The following is a 24505-nucleotide window of genomic DNA, read 5'->3' as shown; positions in this document are numbered from 1 at the left end:
CATCATTTGGTCACTTCCGGTAGAGCTCTCCATCCTTGATGCAATATGCCGTGGCCAGCCGTGCCACACGCTCCGCCTCCTCCTCCTTCTCCGGCAGGGTCCCTTGTGTTAAGTAACTCCGGAGTTCCGTGATCCAGTCCCCCTCCTGAGGCTCCATCGCCAGGAGCAGGCGTGCTCCTGAGGCCGGGCCACAGACCGGGGCTCCTGAGGCAGGTGGCTGGGGGAGCTCCTCCCGTGGCTGAGTCGTGTTTGACAATGACGGTAGGGCTGAGGGCTTGAAGAGCCGCTCCCCGAAAACGCCAGGCTCCTGAGGTAACCGCCTGGACGCCCGTTTGGCGATGTCGTCGGCCTCCTAATTGGTGCCACGGGGCACATGCTGCAACTCCAACCCCCAGAACTGCATCTCCATCCTGCGGACCTCCGCAAGGTAGGCTTCCATGTGCTCATCTTTCGGCTCATACACCTTGTTGGAGAAATTGACAAGGAGCTGCGAATCGCCCTTGATGGTGAGGCGTTTCACCCCCAGGGCAGCTGCGGCCTTCAAGCCCGCTATTAGACCTTCATACTCCGCTATGTTGTTGGAGACCTTTTCACCTCGCTGGAAACAGAGCTGCACAGCGTAGTAGAGCTTGTCCTAAGTGGGCGATATAAGCACCGCCCCAGCCCCTGCGCCGTGCCTGGAGAACGCTCCATCGAAATACATGACCCAGCCTTCTAGTGCCTCGCTTCCCGGGGAGAGGGACCGATCCTCACCGGCCTTGAGGCCTGGTGCCTCCGTCCATTCTTCCACAAAATCCGCCAACGCTGCTCCCTTGATGACTCTGGTCGTGCTGAATTCGAGCTGAAACGCTTGCAGTTCTATGTTCCACTCAGCGACCCTTCCAGCTGAGTTAGGGCTCCTGAGAACCCTCTTCAGGGGGTATGACGAGACGACCTTGATGGGGTGACCCTGAAAATAGTGCCGCAGCTTGCGCGAGGCCACCAGTAGCGCGAGGAGGAGTTTCTAAGGCATGGGGTACTGCGCCCTCGCATCCCGCAACACCGTGCTGACGAAGTACACCGGGTGCTCAACGAGATTGGGTGCATCAGCGCTGGCGGCTCCCTTCGAAGACCGTGGCGCCTCCTGAGGTGATGAGGCCTCCTGAGGCTAGCCATCTGGGAGAGGGGCCTCTTCCGCCTCCGGCGCACTCCTCTGCGGCGGCTGATCCTCCTCAGCCGCGGTGGCGGTTCCTGTGGACCTTCCTTGTTCCTGTTTTGCCTTGTCCCGGGCCGCTGCTGTGGTTTTGATTCGACGCTCCTCCCTAACCGCCACCAGGGCTGCGTTGGCGGAGTAGGGAGTGGCGGCGAGGTAAAGCACCAGGGGCTCTTGAGGGCGCGGAGCCACCATGACCGGAGGGCTGGTCAGGTATCTCTTGAGATCTTGGAAAGCCTTGTCGGCCTCTTCGGTCCATTCAAAGGGCCCCTTTTTCTTCATTAGCTGGAAGAAAGGCAGCGCTCACTCCCCCAACTTGGAGATGAAGCGCCCTAGCGCGGTCACGCGCCCAGTGAGCTTCTGCATTTCTTTGAGGGTCTTTGGCGGGCTCATGTCCTCGACTGCCTTGACCTTTTCCGGGTTAGCCTCGATGCCTCGGTGGGACACGAGGAAACCCAAGAGCTTGCCTGAGGGGACTCCGAACACACACTTCTCTGGGTTGAGCCGCAGGTTCACTGCGTTGAGGCTCGCGAAGGTTTCCTCCAGGTCTTGTATCAGGGTCCTGGCCTCCCGAGACTTCACCACAATGTCACCAACGTAAGCCTCAACATTCTTCCCGAGCTGCGGGCCCAAGGTGATGTGCATCAGCCGCTGAAAGGTCGCCCCGGTGTTACGCAGCCCAAATGGCATGCATGTGTAGCAGTACATCCCACACGGGGTTAGGAAGGCTATCTTTTCGACATCTTCTATCGCCATCTTGATCTGGTGATACCCGGAGAAGGCATCCAGGAAGCATAGCAGGTCGCATTCTGCGGTGGAATCGACGATCTGGTCGATGCGGGGGAGTGGGAAAGGATCTTGCGGGCATGCCTTGTTGAGGTTGGTGAAGTCGACACACATGCGCTCCTTCCCTCCCTTCTTTGGCACAACAACAGGGTTGGCCAACCAATCCGGGTATCGGACCTCGCGAATGACCCCAGCGGCTTCTAGTTTATGGGTCTCTCGGACGATGAAGGCCTGCTTTTCTGTGGACTGCCGCCTTGCCTTCTGCTTCACAGGGCGCACGTTGGGGCACACGTTGAGGTGATGCTCGATTACGCTCCTAGGGATCCCCGCCAACTGGTCAGGCTCCCAAGAGAATACCTTCTTGTTCGCGCGCAGGAACTTGACCAGGGTCTCCTCCTGCTCGGGCTCGAGGTTGGCGCCTATGGTGAAAGTGGCGTTGGTGGACCCGTCCTCATCGACGGGTACATGCTTGGTCTCTGCCTTGTCTTGGGTGAACAACTGTTTCTTCTTGGCGCGTGCAGCCCCCTTGGGCTCAGGGGTCTCCAAGCCGGCGAGCTGTGCCGAAGCCGCCGTCTTGAAGGCAAGCTTGAGTACCCGCAGCGTGTCTCCGGTATCCCCGTGCACGGTGAGGACACCGCTGCTCCCGGGCATCTTCATGAGGTTGTACGCCGGGTGCGTCGCGGCCATGAACTGGGCCAGCACTGGGTAGCCGAGGATGGCGTTGTAGGGGAGGCCGATGGGGGCGATGTCGAAGTCGACCAGCTCCGTGCGGAAGTTGTTGTAGGTGCCGAAGGTTACTGGGAGCCGGATCTGTCCCAAGGAGCTGGATGATCCGCCCCCGACGCCAGAGAAGGGTCGGCTGGGTTGCAGCCGTTCCAGGGGTATGCCGAGGAGGTTGAAGGCCTCGACCGAGAGCACGCTGAGGCCCGCACCGCCATCGATGAGAGTTCTGGTGACGGCCACCTGGCAGATGGTGGGGGTGCACAGCATGGGGAGCGCACCCGAGCAGGCCGAGTTGGAGGAGTGGTCCTCCGAGCTGAAGGTCAGGCCGGCCTTGGACGCCACCCGGTCCGGGAGAGCCCCCTGCCGCGTGGAGGCGGCGCTGACCCGGTGGATGAACGGCTTGACGTGGTTACTTGTAGGCGGCGCCTGCGAGCCGCCCAGGAGGGCCGCGATGACCGGGGGTGTTGGTGTAGCGCGATGGGCGGGGAAGAGGCTGCGGGGCTCTTCCCAAGAGGCCACGGAGGTCGCCGGCAGGTGGAGCAGCCATGGGCACAGAGCGCCGGTGAGGGCCATGGGGAGCCAGTTGTCCATGACCCTATCGTCACCTCCAGCTTCGAGGGGGGCCTCCTCGCTCGCCGGCAAGAAGGCCAGCGGATCTACCGCACTGCCGTAGCGTGGCAGCGTCGTTGGCCTGAACTTGTCCGGCCACCGCACTCATCGCAGGGCTGGGGCCAGGGCTCGGAGCCCCCTGGCCCCCGTGTTGGCGCCGGCGGCCGGAGCGGGCAACGCGCTATTCATCGCGAGGCAGGTCGTGGTGGTGGCGGAAGGGGAAACTCCGGTGCACCCCTACCTGGCGCGCCAAATGTCGGATTTCGGGTTCCGGCAGACCCTTGAGGTTCGAACACTGGGGTGCGTGCGGAGATTTCGCCTCCTACCTACTTGCACCACTCCGCCTCGCTAAGATCTGAGCTATGGAAAGAGCAACACGAATGACACAGGGTTTATACTGGTTCGGGCCACCGTTGTGGTGTAATACCCTACTCCAGTGTGTGGCGTGGTGGATTGCCTCTTGGGCTGATGATGATGAACAATACAAGGAAGAACAGCCTCGCGAGGGTCTGCTCTTGGCTGGGGCGATGAACTACTGGGAGGAGTTCAGTCACCCTTCTCTCTCTCTCTTTTTCCTCGTCGCCCCTTTTGTTCTGCGGGTGGCTGGTCCTATTTATAGAGGCCCTGGTCCTCTTCCCAAATATCGAGTGGGAAGGGAGCCAACAATGGCGGACTAATTTGAAGGGGGACAGCTAGTACAAGCTATCCTGACAAAAGTAGTCTTCGCCTGCACAAAGCTCTGGTGGTGACGCCGTCTTGGGCTCCACGATGACCTCCATCTTGCAGTCCTCCTGGTCTTGGTCTTGTTGCACCAAAATGGCAACCTTTGCCTGATGCCTCGGTACTCCGCGGCTGCGCTTGCTCCCTTTGCACCAAAGAGGAAAGGGAGGACACTGCGCGGGCTGGCACCCGCCTGGCGCCTTTGGTCGTCATGGCTTGCGTCACGGGCACCTCGCGAGGTACCCCGCCTGGATCTCTCCGCCTCCTCCGGAGCCAGCCTGATGAGGCCGTGCCTGAGGAAGCTCCGCGTCGACCGCCCCGCGAGGCTTGGCCCCTCGCGAGGGTCTTGGGTCTGTGTTGGTGCAGATGGGCCGTGCTGGGCCCCCTTTTGAGCCACGCCGCAGGCCGCAGGCAGGCAAGTCTGGGGACCCCCGTTCCCAGAACGCCGACAATATAGAAGTCCTTGCATAAGTCTAGCTCTTAATAAGAACTTCTTCTCCTTGAACAAATCAATCAGTGGCTTGGCGTGCTAGGAAATACATGTGGAATGGAGGTAGCTAATCTCACAAACCAAAGTATACTTCGCACATGCATGATTGACTTGGGAATATTCCAGAGGAAGCAACATTGACTTTCTCGAATTCACGGCGGCAACTTGCATCAAATGCACATGTATTAGAGGAAGTCACTTCTTTCATCCGAACACATGCTTCATGAACAGGACATGAAGATAATGCTTATAAAAGTTTCCAACACTAGCTTAATGTCCAACAAATCGTGGAGAAGATAGGAATGTTGTCGATGGGCTCAACAACAATTCATCCAGGTTTCCATATAAATGGAATTCCACAATCATGTGAACAAGGTGATAGCATTGGTCATACCCAAAAGATATAATGGTGTATGATCGAGGAAGCAACCACGAGTAAGACAAAATTACGAGCATCGTTGGTTCTAATTTGATTTGATGATAACCCATACTCAAACCAAGGATTGGATAAGACAATAGGTCCGACAATTGATCACGGGGATCAATCGAGGAGGATATCATCTTTCTTCAACACACACACAAACACAAAGATATACCTCAGAACGAACTAAGTTATCAAAGCTTTTATCTTCCAACTCTCCAAGTTGTTGTTTAGCTAAACCAACTATCCCAGGGATATCCAACACAGATTCTTGGAGAAAGAGTGGTTTATAGGAAAACCAACTTGATTACGAACTCAACATAGCGGTCAGGTGACAACCTAGTAACACTTCCGAGAAGATATTCGTAAAATCACGAACCACCGATATGTTGTTAAGCTCGAGAACAATCTTGCTTTTCAGGGCAAGACGATATGATCAAAAGAGTGAGGGATTGACACAATCCTGACTCATTGATCGAAGAGTGCACTAGGAAATATGGACTAGGTAGCACGATCAATCTTGGGATGATGATTCAATAACCAGCACACTAAGAATGAGAGTGTTGTCCATTAACTAACAAGCAACGGAGTTGCTAGAGGTATTGATTTCACACATCACAATTCACTTGTCAGCATTCCGGTTACAAAAACACGGAAATCGAGGAATGAATAGTGATGGCGAAGAGTATCACTAATCAAGAATTCATAAGAGGTGGTGCAATTCTCATGACAATCCTGACATAAAGGGGGTAATACTCCATGGTACTCCCTTTGTTCCTAAATATAAGTCTTTGTAGAGATTTCACTATGAACCACATACGGATGTATATAGATGCAATTTAAGTGTAGATTCATCCATTTTGCTCTGTATGTAGTCCACCTAGTAGAATCTCTACAAAGACTTATATTTGGAACGGAGGGAGTAGAACAGAACAAAAACTGGACTGACATTTTGATCTGCGGGACACAACTGCTTTGACCCAATCCTAGATATGGATGAGGTACTGGAGTTTGTTTCTCCTAGTCATTCCGGAATAGAATAGCTTGACGGACCACAAGAATAATAGGCATCGATGAACGAATGCATGCATACTCTTGACTATCAATTGATGGACGAAGGTCAGAAAACAACTAAAGAGGGACAACTCAAAGGAACATATAACTTTCTGAGTTGAGCATGCATAGATTAGTATGTCGAACCAAGTTCAACAGGTTTCTTCCGGATAATCCAGGCAGAAAGGTAGGACTGGTAGATTCACAATGCAGAATGGAGAACTCATCAAGAGCACTCTGGTTGTGATCTTTTGGTTCAAATAACTTCTGCCATAATGGTTCATGGTATTGGAAGAACGATATACCATAAACCTCGAGGACTATCGCAAAGGTCACTAATACCCTAAAGGAACTAGCAAACACTATCAACATGAAGTAAGTAGGGTGAATCTCGGGTTCAAAAACCCACGAATAGAATGCCTACTAATTAACTAAGTGGCATCATGGGATGCTTTCGAGAATGATGGCCAGAATCATCACACCGAGAACACAAAAACATGGCTAGATTACTAGATGATCCTCTAAGACACCTAGGGTCATAATAATAGCTCCAACATATATACCGAGGCGATGAAGTACCTCAGCACACTAGTTAGTGTGGTTAATATGACACAAAGGAACTTCGGAGCGGTAAGAAGGAATTTGCAAATGCATCAGATTGTTTAGAAACCTGGGATGACTCGGACAGCATAACGGCTGTAAATGCTCAAAAAAAGATTTGAGACATTCACAAGGATTTGCATAGTTACTTAACAACATCATATCAAGATTCTGGTTCAACTGACAACATACTAAAAGTAGTAGGAACTGAACTGAGGCCTAGAACCAACAATCCTAAGATTCTACGGATTAGTAACACGTGATCTTGATAGAAAGATGAGAAGCCTAGTTCTTAATCCCCGTAGAAAAGAAGAGGATGACTCAGATCAGAAGGGCATAAGGTAAAGGATTAAAAAGAGCCTTGCGTTCCTTCCATAATCAATTCCCTTACATAACTAAAGCATTTCTAGACACAACTTCGACCAGTTTGGCTTGGTAATCCTACAGACAGTCAGGCTCTGATACCAAAGCTGTCAGGACCCCGATCCTAAGTCACACTGATCTAGCATGTAACACATAATATCACTTTGCGGCCTCACCTCCAGTTCCTGGGCTCGACGACGACCAAGTTCCAGGGCATGATCTGGAACGTCTGGGCTCCGGCGAAGCTTAAGATGTTTGCGTGGCTCCTCCACCTGAACCGATTGTGGTGCAACGACCAACTACAGTGTAGGGGCTGGCCGAACTCCTACTTCTGCCAGCTCTGCCTCAGAAACCTGGAAACCTCGGCCCATCTGTTCTGGAGCTGCCCGTTCACGAAGACAGTATGGTCTAGCTTGTCAACTTGGCAGCACTGCCAGGGACTCAACAAGGCGTGTCTGCCAAACGAATGCAGCTCCCTGGAAAAGGTTGAAGCCATGGTTTCTGCAACAGGGCCAGCACATGCGAAAGGGATCAAGTCTATGATCATGCTGGTGCTTTGGAAAATCTGGCAGGAACGTAACAGCCGCGTCTTTAGAAAGCAAGAGGCTATGGTGCAAGCGGTGATCGCTGACATCAGGAGAGAGCTCTCGCTCTGACAACAGGGTGGTCACAAATCCATTCTGAGCCCCTTCGGGGACCCTCCATGAGATAGTAGCCGTTTATCCGGGTTCCTCAAGCACCAAGGCTTCTTCTTCTTCTTTTTCTACCTCCTTGATCCATGGATCATCGCCTTTGTCACTTTGTCATCTGCTCCCTGCTTAATCAATGAAACCCCAGCCTTTGTTGGCCCGTTCAAAAAAAACTTTGCGGCCTCACGCACGATATTCCCATGGGTGCCAGCTTACCTGGGCTAGGACCGTTTGCGCCTTTTGGCTCACGTATATGATAGTATCGCTAGCATCCATATGACAAAGAACCCGGGCTGACATGACTAGTCGTGAACCCAAAGTGGCACTAACTTACAGGGACATGCATACATGAACCAGCATCGAACGTGTCGGTCATCAGCGTGTGTATCCGGGCTGTAGCAACTGGGCTAACAGGACTCCAGGAACTCGGGCTGTAGCAGGCTAGCAGGACTCCGGAAGTCACCTGGTGACATTTCCCCGAAGGGACAGACACAGGAACGAAGTAGATCACATGCCGGCCAGTCGATGTGTTCCGGAGCAATAGTAACTGGGCTAGCAGGACTCCGGTAAACCGGGTTGTAGCAGACTACCATGGCTCCGTGGAAGCACCAGACTACATTTCCCCATAAGAGAGGTTACCAAGGATAGACAACTAGGTTGTCGGATCCCACACATACCAAGCATTTCAACAACATACACACAATATGCTCGATATGTGCAAATACAACATGGCATCATAACATGACTCTACAACTCAAAGTATTTATTCATTAGGCTCCGAAGAGCCAGATATTACAAACATGGGTCTGATGACCCAACATACAGAGCATACAAGCAACAAGCACAAGCGGAAGCTTAACTTGTCTGAGTACAGACAACTACAAATGAAAAAGGTTGAGAAGCCTGACTATCTACAAGACCCTCCCAAGGGTACAAGATTGTAGCTGAGGTAATAAGCTAAACGTCGAAGTCCACGCGGAACTACTAGTGAGACTGAAGTCTCTCTGCAAAACATAAATTAAGCAAATGTGAGTACAAATGTACCCAGCAAGACTTACATCAGAACTAGCTACATATGCATCAGTATCAACAAAGGGGGTGGTGGAGTTTAACTACAGCAAGCCAGCTTTGACTCGGTGGCTATCCTAAACTACGACTGCAAGTAACTCTTTTGAGGTGGCGCACACGAGTCCACATATTCACCATATCAATACACCACTATGGATCCGCTCCCGTCTCCCTACGAGAACGCCATCCATAGCACTCACGCTTATCTTGCGCATTTTCGGGTATCCACTTTCACTTGTTTATGAACTGTGCAGGCAACCTAGAAGTCCTTTACCGTGGACATGGCTATTCGAATAGATCATTTATAACCCTGCAGGGTTGTACTTCTTCACACACGCTCTCGCCACTTACCATCATGTACACGTCGTGTAACTCAGCAACCTTCAAGCGGAAGCCTGGTGAGGGAGTCAGCCACGACCCGACTAACCACACAAGTCTCTAGTCCAGGTTTATCGCCTATTCGGGTTCCATCTGCGAGGAGATCCGGCCAGGGTTTCACTCACAGCCCCAAACGATGTGTACAGGGTTCCGCGACACCAAACGGGTGCCCGGTATACCCGGCCACGGTGTATCTACCGCATCATAGCCCACCCCTAGGGTCAGCGCTACGCATGGCCTCCAACACATATCCTACAAACACCAGAAACTAGTTGCAACTCCTGGACAGAGGGCAAGGGCAGTTAATAAGTCGAGAGGGTCCATTGGTTTCGGGCCCAATGCATGGTAGTAGTTGTTCATGGATCACAAACACAGAACTCAGTTCCTAAGGACGACTTCAATGAAACAACCCACCATGTACTCCTACATGGCCTCTCATCGATACCTTTACCAAATCATGTTCACACAGTTTGCTCTCAACAGTAGGACATGTTCACACACCTCCAATTCATCCCCGATGAATCAGACCTGACTCAACTCTAAGCAGTAGCGGGCATGACAAACAAGCATGAATGAGTAGGCACATCAGGACTCAAACAACTCCTACTCATGCTAGTGGGTTTCATCTATTTACTGTGGCAACGACATGTCATGTAGAGGAAAGGGGGTTCAACTACCGCAGCATGTAAAAATTGAATCGTTGTTTTCCTAATGCAGTAAAAGAGAGCAGAAGCGAGAGAGTGGGATTGTATCGGAATGAACAAGGGGGTTTTGCTTGTCTGGCACTTCTGAAGATAGTATAGCTCTTCATCGGTGTCATTGAACTCATCGTTGGAACATGTCTATCGAGAGGGACAACCACCGGCAACAGAGAAGGAACACAATCAATGCAATGCAATAATATGATGCATGGTCATGACATGGCAATATGCTGTGAATTGAGCTAATGCAGCTAGTACAGAAGGGTTTGAGTTTGAATTTGAACCTTGGGTTCAAACCAACTTCATTTAATATGTTGATAGTTGCATTAGCTCAAATCACAGCATATTGCCATGTCATGACCATGCATCATATTGTTGCATTGCATTGATTGTGTTCCTTCTCTGTTGCCGATATTTGTCCCCTCTCAGTAGACGTGGTTCTGACGATGAGATCGATGACATCGATGAAGAATTATACTATCTTCAAAAGTGCCAGGCAAGCAAAACCCCCCTTGTTCATTCTGATACAATCCCACTCTCTCGCTTCTGCTCTCTTTTACTGCATTAGGACAACAACGATACAATTGTTACATGTTGCGGTAGTTGAACCCCCTTTCCTCTGCATGACCTATCATTGCCACAGTAAATAGATGAAACCCACTAGCATGAGTAGGAGTTGTTTGAGCCCTGATGTGCCTACTCATTCATGCTTGTTTGTCATGCCTGCTACTGCTTAGAGTTTTAGCTAATTGATGGACGAAGGTCAGAAAGCAACTAAAGAGGGACAACCTAAAGGAACATATAACTTTCTGAGTTGTGGATGCATAGATTAGTATGTCAAACCAAGTTCAACAGGTTTCTTCCGGATAATCCAGACAGAAAGGTAGGACTGGCAGATTCACAATGCAGAATGGAGAACTCATCAAGAGCACTTTGGTTGTGATCTTTTGGTTCAAAGAACTTCTGCCATAATGGTTCATGGTATTGGAAGAACGATATGCCATAGACCTCAAGGACTATCGCAAAGGTTACTAATACCCTAAAGGAACCAGCAAACACTATCAACATGAAGTAAGTAGGGTGAATCTCGGGTTCAAGAACCCATGAATAGAATGCCTACTAATTAACTAAGTGGCATCACGGGATGCTTTCAAGAATGATGGCCAGAATCATCACACCGGGAACACAAAACATGGCTAGATTACTAGATGATCTTCTAAGACACCTAGGGTCATAATAATAGCTCCAACATATATACCGATGCGATGAAGTATCTCAGCACACTAGTTAGTGTGGTTAATCTGACACAAAGGAACTTCGGAGCGGTAAGAAGGAATTTGCAAATGCATCAGATTGTTTAGAAACCTGGGATGACTCGGACAGCATAACGTGTCACATCCCTAGTTCTGGTATGACCTAGGCTAGCCTTCATGTTTGCATCATGTTTAAATTTCATTGAAACTTGAAATGGGGATTTGTGAAACCCTCAGAAATCATTTCTGGAAATGACCCAGATAAAATTTGCTCCAAAAAGGTCCAAGAAAATGTTCATGTTGCTCTCTGAAAATATTGGACAGAGATAAAAATCAAACCAATATTTTCATGAGCTCATAAATATTTATTTGGCCATTTGGAATTAATGCAATAATTATTTGCATTGGATATATATATATATGATATATTTATATATGTACAATAATTCTGATTTTTATGTGAGGGGCTCTGGAATATTTCAACTAGCTCCTACAATAAATTTCAGAAGAAAATAAGTTGATTTAGTATTTTACTAAATCGGGAAACAAATTATAGAAATAGAAAAGAATAACAAAAAGGGAAAAACCTCACCTGGCTTACCTGGCCCAGGAGAGAAGCCGGCCCAGCTGGCTGGCCAGCCCGGCCCATCCCCACCTCCCTTGTCATCTTCCTCCTCTTGCCAGGAGGACGAAGGGCGCGTGGTCGCCGCGCGCGAGCCACCTCCTCCATGCCTGCTTCATCCCAGACACGTCTAGGCGACGCCACGCACCCCCCCCCCCGATCCCCCCTCGTCCACTCCCCTCCCCTCTGGTCGCCCCTCTCCTCCTCTGCTCTCTTCCCCGCTGTTGCCCGAGCGCGTTCGTCACCTCCGTTCGCCGTTGGCGTAGCCACCGCCTCCCCCTCGCCCTCTCCCCGTGCTCTGATACCAAAGCTGTCGGGACCCCGATTCTAAGTCACACCGATCTAGCCTGTAACACCCCATATCACTTTGCGGCCTCACGCACGGTATTCCCACGGGTGTCGCCTTACCATGGCCCGGAATCGTTTGCGCCTTTTGGCTCACGTATATGATAGTGTCGCTAGCATCCATATGACAGAGAACCCGGGATGACATGGCTAGTCGTGAACCCAAAGCGGCACCAACCTATGGGGACAGGCATACATGATTCACATCGAGCATGTCGGTCAGCAGCGTGTGAATCCGGGCTGTAGCACTGGGCTAACAGGACTCCGGGGAACCCGGGCTGTAGCAGGCTAGGCAGGACTCCGGAGGTCACCGTGTGACATTTCCCTGAAGGGACAGACACAGAAACAAAATGAAACACATGCCGGCCAGTCAAGTGTCCTGAGCAGTAGTGCTGGGCTAGCAGGACTCCGGTGAACCGGGCTGTAGCAAACTACTATGGCTCAAAGAAGCACTAGACTACATTTCCCCATAAGAGAGGCTGCCAAGGATAAACAACTAGATTGTCGGACCCCACACGTCAGGTTTGACCTGGTCAGTCGCCTTTGACCTGCTGACGCAATATATCTTTTCTGGTTTTAAATTAAATCAGGAAATTCCAGAAAATGCTATAAACTTCAAAAATTCATATAAATTCAACCGTAGCTCAGATTGAAATAATTTATATATGAAAAAATATCAGAAAAATTCAATCTATCCATCTGTACCAGTTTCATGCATGTAAAACCAACTTATACCTACTGTATAAGTGAAACACTAAAATGGCTTATATAAAGAGCTTATTTTGGAGATGCGTTTGAATCTTTGGTTCAAATGGATTTCATCCAAATAAAAGCTAGTTGCGTTAGCTCAATCAACATCACATATTCATGCCATGATCATGCATCATATTGTTGCATATGCTTGTGTTTGATTATCGACACCGTTCCTTCTCGATAGGTCCTGCTCCGGAGACCGATCCAGAGTACTTGTCAGAGGAGCAGTGCCCCCCTGTTGATCTACTAGGAAAGCAAACCCCCTTGTTCATTCCGATATGATCCCACTCTCTCGCTTCTGCTCTCTTTTACTGCATTAGGACAACAACGATTCAACTGCTACTTTATGCTGCGGTAGTTGAACCCATTCCTCTGCATGACCTGTCATTGCCACAGTAAATAGTTAAAACCCACTAGCATGTGTAGGAGTTGTTTGAGCCATGTTGTGTTCTTGCCATGCCATGCGTGCTATTGCTTAGAGTTGTGTCAGGTCTGATTCATCGGGAATGAATTGGAGTGGTACGATATGTTCTGGTGCTGAGAGTTAAGTGTGTGAACACGATTTGGTAAAGGTAGCGGTGAGAGGCCATGTAGGAATACATGGTGGGTTGTCTCACTGGAACCGTCCTTAAGCACTGAGTTCCGTGTATGTTGTCCAATGACTAGCTACTACCACACATTGGAATGCTTAAGTGCCCCTCTCGACTTATTAGCCAACTTGATCTCTGTCCAGGAGTTGCAAATAGTTTCTGGTGTTTGTAGGTAGTGTTAGTAGTCTACCAAGTGGCACCCGGCCAGGTGGGCTTGGGACAGACTAGGCACAAGTGGCACGGTGTACCAAGTGTAGATCCATCCGGCGAGGTGGGCTTGGAAACCCTGCACACATCATTTGGGGCCGTGAGCGACACCCCGGCCGGATCTCCTTGCGGATGGAACCCGAATAGGCGATAAACCTGGACTAGAGTCTTGTGTGGTTAGTCAGGTCGTGGACGACACCCTCGCCAGGCTTCCGCTTGAAGGTTGCCGAGATACATGACGTGTATATGATGATAAGTGGTGAGAGCGTGTGTGAAGAAGTACACCCCTGCAGGATTATAATGATCTATTCGAATAGTCGTGTCCTCGGTTATGGACTTCTTGGATGCTTACGTGGTACATAGACAACTTAAAGTGGATACTCTAAAATGCTCAAGACAAGTGTGAGTGCTATGGATGGCCTTCTCATCAGGAGACGAGGATGAATCCATAGTAGTGTATTGATGTGGTGATTAGTGGACTCGTGTGCGCTGCCTCACCTCAAAGAAGTTTCTCGTTGTCGTAGAACAGGATAGCCACTGAGTCAAAGCTGGCTTGCTGCAACTAAACCCCACATTACCTTCCTGATACAAATGCATGTATGATAGGATCTGATGTTAGTCTTGCTGAGTACCTTTGTACTCATGTTTGCTTTATTTATGTTTTGCAGGTGAGACATCTGTCTCACTAGTAGTACCGCTTGGACTTCGACGAGTAGCTTGTTACCTCAGCTACGATCTTGTACCCTTGGGAGGGACTTGTAGATAGTCAGGCCTCTTAGCCTTTTTCTTTTGTAGTTGTCTGTACTCAGACATGTAATGCTTTCTTTGCTTGTATGCTCTGAATGATGGGTCATGTGACCCCTGTTTGTATTTAATGCTATGTGGCTCTTCTGGGCCTTTATCTATATGAGTTGCGTTATGTTGTGATGCCATGTTGTACAGCACATACTTGCATGTTATGCGTACGTGTGACGTGTATTGCTATGTGTGGGATCCAACAATCTAGTTGTTTATCCTTGGCAGCCTCTCTTATGGGGAAATGTAGTCTAGTGCTTCTTTGAGCCATAGTAGTCCGCTACAGCCTGGTTCACCGGAGTCCTGCTAGCCCAGCACTACTGCTCAGGACACTTGACTGGTCGGCATGTGTTTCATTTCGTTTCTGAGTCTGTCCCTTCGGGGAAATGTCACGCGGTGACCTCCGGAGTCCTGCCTAGCCTGCTACAGCCCAGGTTCCTCGGAGTCCTGTTAGCCCAGTGCTACAGCCCGGATTCACACGCTGCTGACCGACATGCTAGATGTGAATCATGTATGCCTGTCCCCATAGGTTGGTGCCGCTTTGGGTTCACGACTAGCCATGTCGGCCCGGGTTCTCTGTCATATGGATGCTAGCGACACTATCATATACGTGAGCCAAAAGGCGCAAACGGTCCCGGGCCATGGTAAGGCGACACCCGTGGTAATACCGTGCGTGAGGCCGCAAAGTGATATGAGGTGTTACAGGCTAGATCGGTGTGACTTAGAATCGGGGTCCCGACATAACGGTTGTAAATGCTCAAAAAAGATTTGAGACATTCACAAGGATTTGCATAGTCACTTAACAACATCATATCAAGGTTCTGGTTCAACTGACAACATACTAAAAGTAGTAGAAACTGAACTGAAGGCTGGAACCAACAATCCTAAGATTCTACGGATTAGTAACACGTGATCATGAGAGAAAGATGAGAAGCCTAGTTCTTAATCCCCGTAGAAAAGAAGAGGATAACTCAGATCAGAAGGGCATAAGGTATAGGAGTAAAAAGAGCCTTACGTTGCCTTCCACAATCAATTCCCTTACATAACTAAAGCATTTCTAGACACAACTTCGACCAGTTTGGCTTGGTAATCCTACAAGAAGTCAGGCTCTGATACCAAAGCTGTCAGGACCCCAATTCTAAGTCACACCGATCTAGTATGTAACACATCATATCACTTTGCGGCCTCACGCACGGTATTCCCACGGGTGCCACCTTACCTGGCCAGGCCCCGTTTGCGTCTTTTGGCTCACGTATATGATAGTATTGCTAGTATCCATATGACAGAGAACCCGGGTCGACATGACTAGTCGTGAACCCAAAGTGGCGCTAACTTACGGGGACATGATCCAGCATCAAACATGTCGGTCATCAGCGTGTGAATCCGGGATGTAAAAACTGGGCTAACAGGACTCCGGGAACCTGGGCTGTAGCAGGCTACTAGGACTCGGGAAGTCACCGCGTGACATTTCCCCGAAGGGACAGACATAGGAACGAAGTGGATCACATGCCGGCCAGTCTAAGTGTTCCGGAGCAGTAGTTACTGGGCTAGTAGGACTCCGGTAAACCGGGTTGTAGCGGACTATCAAGGCTCAGTGAAAGCACCAAACTACATTTCCCCATAAAAGAGGCTACCAAGGATAAACAACTAGATTATTGGATCCCACACATACCAAGCATTTCAATAACATACACACAATATGCTTGATATGTGCAAATACAACATGGCATCACAACAAAACTCTACGACTCAAAGTATTTATTCATTAGGCTCCAAGGAGCGAGATATTACAAACATGGGTCTCATGACCCAGCATTCAAGTCATACAAGCAATGTCACATGTGGAAGTTTAACATGTCTGAGCACAGACATCTACAAAGGAAAAGGGCTGAGAAGCCTGACTGTCCACAAGATCCTGCCGAGGGCACAAGATCGTAGCTGAGGTAACAAGCTAAACGTCGAAGTCCACGTGGAACTACTAGCGAGACTGAAGTCTCTCTGCAAAAACATAAATTAAGCAAATATGAGTATAAATGTACCCAGCAAGACTTACATCAGAACTAACTACATATACATCAGTATCAACAAAGGGATGGTGGGGTTTAACTGCAGCAAGCCAGCTTTGAAACAGTGGCTATCCTGAACTACATCTGCAAGTAACTCTTTTGAGGTGGCGCACACGAGTCCACATATTCACCATAACAATACACCACTATGGACCCGCTCCCATCTCCCTACGAGAACGCCATCCATAACACTCACGCTTATGTTGCGCATTTTAGAGTATCTACTTTCACTTGTCTATGAACTGTACAGGCAACCCAGAGGTCTTTTACCGCGGACGCAGCTATTCGAATAGATCATTTATAACCCTGCAGGGGTGTACTTCTTCACACACGCTCTCACCACTTCCCACCATGTACACGTCGTGTATCTCGGCAACCTTCAAGCGGAAGCCTGGCGAGGGAGTCGGCCACGACCTGACTAACCACACAAATCTTTAGTCCAGGTTTATCGCCTATTCGGATTCCATCCGCGAGGAGATCCGGCCGAGGTTTTCCCACTTTTTTGAATTGGTGAACAAAAGTTAATAAATGTGAACATTTTTCAAAATTCCAAGAACATTTTTTGAATTTGCGAACAAAATTATAAAACATAAATATTTTATGAATTTGTAAACAAATTTGGAAAGATGGAACATTTTTTGAAATTGCTAATAATTTTGGAAAGAGGAAACATTTTTTGAATTTGTGAACAAAAATGAAAACTATGTTTTGGAAATCCCGAACAAACTTGCAAAGCATGAACACATTTTGAATTTGTGAACAAAATTTGAAAGTAGGAACATTTTTTTAAATACCCAAACATTTTTTGAATTTGTGACAAAAAATTATAATACTAAAAATATTTGAATTTGAGAACAAATTTAAAGTAGAAACATTTTTTCAATATGAAATTCTAAATTATTTTGAAGTTTCTTTTGTTTTGTGAAAGAAGCGAACATCACTTGAAATTCTAAGCTTTTTGGAATTTTCGAACAAAGTTTCAAACAAGAACATTTTTCAAAAATAAATAATATTTGTAACATGTGAACATTATTTATAATTCTGAACATTTGTTAAATAAGAAGAAAAAAAGAAATGGAGAAATAAAAAGGAAAAGGAAAAGTGAAATAGAAAAAAAGGAAAAAGAAAAGAAAAAATATAAAAAATAGGAGAAAAAAGAAAGAAGAAAAAAGATAAATGAAAAACGAAGAAGGTTCTAAAACAAGAAAACCGGAGTGGAACCTTCCAAAATCACTAATTCAATGATTACTCCCACCTTTCCAGGTTGCGACAAGTGGCGCGCTACATGTGCGCCACTTGTCGCAACCTGGGAGTTTCTTTTTTTTCGTACATCCGCTTATTCAAAATGTTTTATCTCGTAAACCATGCGTCCAAATCTCGAATCGTTTTCATTGTTGGATTCCTCGCGTCGAGATCTTTAAAACTAGATGCCATGTTGATAGATTTTGACAAACTTTTTTTCACAAAAAACCGGACGAAAAAACCAAATCGGGAGCATGGGTTTTTTCGCTTTACAAAAGATGCACGCCTATGCCTCTCACAAAATCCCAACCGTACCTCTCACGGAAGAAAAAAAGTATTTTTTTTCGTTTTTGAGAGGCACGGCCATGACTCTCGCGAAAGCATAACCGTGCCTCTCGCGGAAGCAAAACCGTACCTCTCGTGGAACGAAAAAACAGAAAATACGTTTTTTTTTCGTTTCCGAGAGGCACGGACGTGACTCGTGAAAGCACAACCGTGCCTCTCGCGGAAGCATAACCGTGCCTCTCGCAGAAGGAAAAAAATTTGAAAACATTTTTTTCGTTTCCGAGTCGCACGGCCGTGACTCCCACGAAAACACAACCGTGTCTCTCACGGAAGGAAATAAAAAACAGAAAACATGTTTTTTCTCCACTTTCTGAGAGGCACGGCCGTGCCTCTGGCGAAAGCAAAACCGTGACTCTCGTGAAAAAAACATGTTTTTTCAAGAAATTTTTTTTTTGAATTACTTTTGTTCGAAAAGCTAAGGAAGACCGATGGAAAACCGAAACATCAAAAAAACCCGGAAAAACATTTAAAAGGCCGAAAACGCGTGCGAAAAAAAATCCGAAAGGAGCGTCTAGAGCACGACACGTGACGGATGGCTGAGAGCACGCCAAGTAGCGTTAATCGTTGTGAGGCTCCCGAAGAAGCGCTCGTCAACTAGTCGCTCTCGAAACCTTCCAGAAGGATCTGGAAGACACGCCTCGCTCGAGATGGGCTGGCCCATGTCGGTCGATTTGTTTGATTGCATGTGCGATGCGCGGACAATTTGACGCAAAGTGCATTTCGCAAACAGACCCACACTTCCTGTTCATACTGGGCCGGCCAGTTTAGCTTTCCTATTTGACGTTTCAGGCGCTTGTTATAGTGCATTTTGCAAATGGGCGCACATACTCCCTTCGTACTGGGCCGACCTGTTTAGTTTTTTTTATTCTTCGATTAAACTGCAAAAAATGGCGATAGTGAGGGCTAAAGTGACCACCACAGACACCACACATGTGGTGCTTACTGTCTATGTTTTCCTTCTTTTATTCCTTTCTTTCCGTTTTCCTTTCCTTTTTCTATTTCTTCCCCTTTTCTCATTTTTATTTCACTTTTTTCTTAAACTCGTGCAATTTTCAAAATATGTGAAGGTTTTCAAGTCAATGAACTTTTTTTCGAAATTGGTGGACTTTTCCGTTCTTTGTGAACTTTTTTACAAAATTGATGACTTATTTTTTCAAATTTGTGAACCTTTCAGAAAAACTTTGTTTTCAATTTCTTTTTTCTAAATCAATGAACTTTTTTCAAAAACAGATGAAGTTTTTTCAAACTCTATTTCGAAAAATTGTTTTCAAAATTGATGGACCTCTTTCTTCAATATCAATGAACTTTTGCCAAAATTGATGAACTTTTTTTCAAATTTGATGAACTTTTCTTCAAAATCAATGATACTTTTTTCTCCAAATGGATGAACATCTTTTATATTTTCGTAAACCTTTTTTTGATTTCACTAGTTTTAGCAAGTATTAAAAACCGGCAGGTGTTTTTCTACCAGGCCAACACTACAAAATAACATAAAAAAGTAGACCACGGCCGAGCGAGCGAACGTTGCGAGTGTGCAGCTGGAGCAAAGTGCGTTGCTAGGCCACGGCCCATTCAGGCGCGCATGAGCACCAGTTAGCTCCAGGGCACAGAAGGCACCGTATAGGAGCTCCCGCTTTCAATGGGCTCACACGACCATCACCTGCTAACACACCAAAACATGTAAGGACTCCATAACCACACACCTAATAATTTAGTCTACTCCCAGAGGAGATGAGCGACTCTGAGGGCGACCCGCTGGGCGCCCTACGGGCGCCCGCGCCGTCCCAGGCGGGCGACCCCGCCGCCTCCCCTCCTTCCACTACAGTAGCCACCACCACCTCTCGGACCGCTGCTGATGGCTCCGCCATTGGCGGTGGACCTGTGCCGTCCCTTGCCGGCGACGACCCCCCCTGCACCCGCACCAGCATCGTTCCGCGACCAGGTATCTCTTTCCACGCCCGTGTTCAGTCTTCCTTCCTTTCCGGGGTTTCCCCCGCTCACCCCGCCGATGTCCCGTCGGGGTCCTCTGGGTGGTCGCGTCGTTCCCGGCGGCGTGTTTCACGGCGGCCACGGTTGCCGACCTTCTTTCCTACTTCTTCTATGACCCCAGCGAGACCCTTGTCGCCACCCCGGTGGCTGACCTCATCTTCTCCGTTCGCGTCGCTAGCGCTGCCGTCGCGCAGTTCGTCGCCGCCGTTGGCCCTGGGCTCATGACCGCGATCAACCTCTCTCTCCACGTCTCCTTGCGTGGGGCCCGTGCGGCTGCGCGGAAGGCTCAGGCGTGGGCGGCTCGTCCCGAATTCAAATCCCACCCCTCTGGCGTTAATGCGGGAGTGCGCCGTCGTAGGCGGAGTGGCCTCATGCCTATCTGGCGTCCCGTCGCGTCCAGGTTAAATGGATCTGGCTTGCTCCCCCTTCCCCCGGACGACGTTTCGCCCTCTGATTCGCTGCGCGCGTCCGGTGGGGCCGCGGAAGATCATGTTCCCGCACGGCCGACGACCCCTGCCTTCCCGCCCAGCGACAACGCGGCTGGCGTTTCCGGTTGTCACCCAGGCATTGACTGCCTTGAGGTTGACTACCTCGCGGCGCCGGGGCCCGCAGCGTTTACTTCGCCAACCACCGCCGCGGGGACGTACGAAGAAGCGCTCCTCTCCCCTCCCCCGCCAAACCCTAGAAACAAAACCCACCGCCTCATCCCGCCGCTCTCGTGCTCTGGTTGTTTTCGTTGCCTCTCCGAGCTCCACCGCGTGCGTGACTGTCGTGACCCCGTTCGCTGCCAGCGCTGCAGGGTCTCAGGGCACCGCGCCGACTCGCCTCGTTGCGCCATGGCCTCTCGCCGCTCGCTGCCCGCACCTCCGACCTCTGCTGCCTCCCCTGCCCGCCGCACTCCCCCGCCGTCGCCTCCGCCCCCACCGGCACGTCGGGCTCCCACCCCTTACCCCTCGGCCTGCCTCCGCACCACCTCGCACTTGGCCAGTCTAGCTGCCACCATGCCCGCCCTTGCCTTGGAGGAGGGGGGCAACGCCGCTGACTTGGAGACGGGGGCCATCGACGGGCCACGTTTCCGGGACATCTCCACGACTGCGGTGGTCTCCTCCCCGCCACCGTCCCCAGTGCCGTCCTCCCCCGTTAGCGGGCACCCCCAGCCGGTGCGGCTGCAGCCCATGGGCGCCCCGGTGCCTGCCCCTGCCCCTGCTGTTGCGGTGGATGGCGCCGGGGTGGATGGAGAGCCTCCCTTGAGCTGTTTGGGTCGTCCTTCTCCTCCCGCTCCTCCGACGGCTCCTTTGCCGCCGAGTCGCAGCGCCCAGACTCCATCGAAGTTTTCATGCCGGAGGGAGACATCGATGCGGCTCTGCGGCTGGCCGTGGTCACCATCGAGCCGCCCAACGCCTTCCACAATGACACCGCGGCCGTCCAAGCCGCCCTCCTGCGCTTCATCGGCCACATCCTCCCGGAGACGGTGCCGTCCTCCGTCGGTGCCATGTACCTCCGGTTCGCCTCTGCTGCGGACCGCGAGGAAGCGATGGGCCGACAGCCTTTTAGGCACGAGGGCGCATGCATCGAGCTGCACCGTGAGGGGGCGTTTGGGCGGGTCGACTTTCATGTTGGCCCCTGCGCTCTCCTGGCAGCGACTGGCTTCGCCGCAGAATTCATCAACCCTGTCGGCATCGCTGCGGCGTTCACTCCCTTCGCCAAGGTGCTCGAGATCGACCCCCTCATCCTTGCTGGTCGGGAGCTAGCCACAGTCAGGGTGGTCGTCCGCCTTCGGAGCCCGCGCGACGTGCCCTGCGACGTCTGGCCTCTTGGCGGTCGCTGGGGGGCCCGCGTGGTCTCCGTTTGGCCTGTTCGGGTCTGGGACGCCGCTGACTCCTTCTCCCGCGACGGCGTCTACACCCCTTTCTTCCGTCCCCTCCGCCCCCCTTCACCCACAATCTCCCCGTCCTCCACGGCCTGCCTCTGGGCCGCGGGCGTGGGGGTGGTGCGGCGTCGTCTGCTGGCCGCGGTAGGGGACGCCGGGGCGGGCGGCAGCTCACCTCCGTCCTTCGTGTCCTGGGTGCGCCGCCGCTCCCATGGCACGCTATGGAGCTTGGGCCGGGCTGCATTGTCCCATCCCCTCCCCGCGCCATCTCCCCGTTTTCGGGCTCGCCGCTCTTCTCTGACGTCGGGAGCTCGCTCTCTCAAGTTACCCTAGTTGAGCTGGAGGGCACGGAAGGCGGCGACGACCCCATGGCTGTTGCCGAGGGCGCCCCCCCGGAGCAACGTCGCAGCGCGCGCCTGGCCGGGAAGGAGGCGCCAGCCTGGGTTAGCGTGGAGGCGAAGGCCATCAAGCTGCGCGCCCTCAGGGACGCGCTCTCCGGCTGCTCTCCTAGGCTCAAGTCGAGGGTCATGAAGGACAAGATCCTGGACGCTGTGATCACTCCCATGGGCATGAAGTCTGTGTCCGATCTTCGTGCTGCCGCGTCCATTCCTGCTGCCCCGGTGTCTGATGATGCCGATGCGTAGCCCGCCCCCGTGGATGAGGCTGCACGCTGGTGTGCGGCCCCCCCCCTTCCATGGTCACCGTCCTCCCCCCTTGTGTCTGATGTGCTGTCTTTGTTTCCTCTCATGTTATCCTGCCCCCCCCTCTCTGCGTTCGGGTGCCTCTTATTGTAATGGATAGTGCCGCTTTCCGCTCAATCCGCGCGCTCTCCTGGAATATCCAGGGTTTAGGAGATCGGGATAAGTGTGACGTTGTTAAGAACCTGCTTTGTTCCTCTAATCCCACCTTTGTTTGCATCCAAGAATCTAAGCTTGCTTGTCTGGACGCTCGTAAAGCCGTGTCATTCCTCCCCTAGAACCTCACGCAGTTTGCCGCCAAGAACACGGACGGGAGCCGTGGCGGTGTAGGATCTAGAAGTAGATGTGTCTAGAGGGGGGTGATTAGACACTTAATGCTAAAGTTGCAATTTTTAAACTTTTTCGGTTTAAGTGGAGTTTAGGCACAATTTCAACATACACAATACATATCAAGCAAGCATGCAAAGAGTATATGAGAAGCGGAATGTAAAGCATGCAACTTGCAAGAATGTAAAGGGAAGGGTTTGGAGAATTCAAACGCAATTGGAGACACGGATGTTTTTCCCGTGGTTCGGATAGGTGGTGCTATCCTACATCCACGTTGATGGAGACTTCAACCCACAAAGGGTAACGGTTGCGCGAGTCCACGGAGGGCTCCACCCACAAAGGGTAACGGTTGCGCGAGTCCACAAAGGGCTCCACCCACGAAGGGTCCACGAAGAAGCAACCACCCACAAAGGGTCCACGAAGAAGCAACCTTGTCTATCCCACCATGGCCATCGCCCACACAGGACTTGCCTCACTAGCGGTAGATCTTCACGAAGTAGGCGATCTCCTTGCCCTTACAAACTCCTTGGTTCAACTCCACAATCTTGTCGGAGGCTCCCAAGTGACACCTAGCCAATCTAGGAGACACCACTCTCCAAGAAGTAACAAATGGTGTGTAGGTAATGAACTCCTTGCTCTTGTGCTTCAAATGACAGTCTCCCCAACACTCAACTCTCTCTCATTAGGATTTGGATTTTGTGGAAGAAGATTTGAAGTGGAAAGCAACTTGGGGAAGGCTAGAGATCAGATTCATATGGTAGGAATGGATATTGGTCTCAACACATGAGGTAGGTGTTCTCTCTTAGAACATATGAGTTGGAATTGTGTATGTGTTCTGATGGCTCTTCCACGAATGAAGAGGAGGGGAGGGTATATATAGCCTCCACACAAAATCCAACCGTTACACACCAGTTTTCCAATCTCGGTGGGACCGAATCAAACTCGGTCGGACCGAAAGGTAAACCTAGTGACCGTTAGAGATTTCGGTGGGACCGACATGTGCTAGGGTTAGGGTAAATCCAAAACTCGGTTTGACCAATTACTCAAACTCGGTGGGACCGATTTGGGTATATCTCGGTGGGACCGAGAATATTGCAATGGGAAACAGAGAGTTTGCAAGCCCATCTCGGTGAGACCGAGATCCCTATCGGTAGAACCGAATTGCTAGGGTTTGGCAGTGGCTTATGACAAGTGAAACTCGGTGGCGCCGGATAGGAAGAATCGGTAGGACCGAGTTTGGCTTAGGGTTTAGGTCATATGTGGAAGTGGGAAAGTAGCTGAGGATTTTGGAGCATATCATTAAGCACATGAAGCAAGAGGCTCATTAAGCAACACCTCATCCCTCCTTGATAGTATTGGATTTTCCTATGGACTCAATGTGATCTTGGATCACTAAAATGTAAAATGAAGAGTCTTGAGCTTTAAGCTTTAGCCAATCCTTTGTCCTTAGCATCTTGAAGGAGTTCCCACAACCTTTAGTCCATGCCACTCCATTGTTGAACTTATCTGAAACATGCTAGATAGAAATGTTAGTCCAACAAGAGATATGTTGTCATCAATTATCAAAACCACCTAGGGAGCACTTGTGCTTTCAATCTCCCCCTTTTTGG

This window comes from Triticum urartu, chromosome 6 (genome assembly GCF_003073215.2).
Source record: "Triticum urartu cultivar G1812 chromosome 6, Tu2.1, whole genome shotgun sequence".
Taxonomy (NCBI): domain Eukaryota; kingdom Viridiplantae; phylum Streptophyta; class Magnoliopsida; order Poales; family Poaceae; genus Triticum; species Triticum urartu.
Note: the sequence above shows the minus strand (reverse complement) of the source record.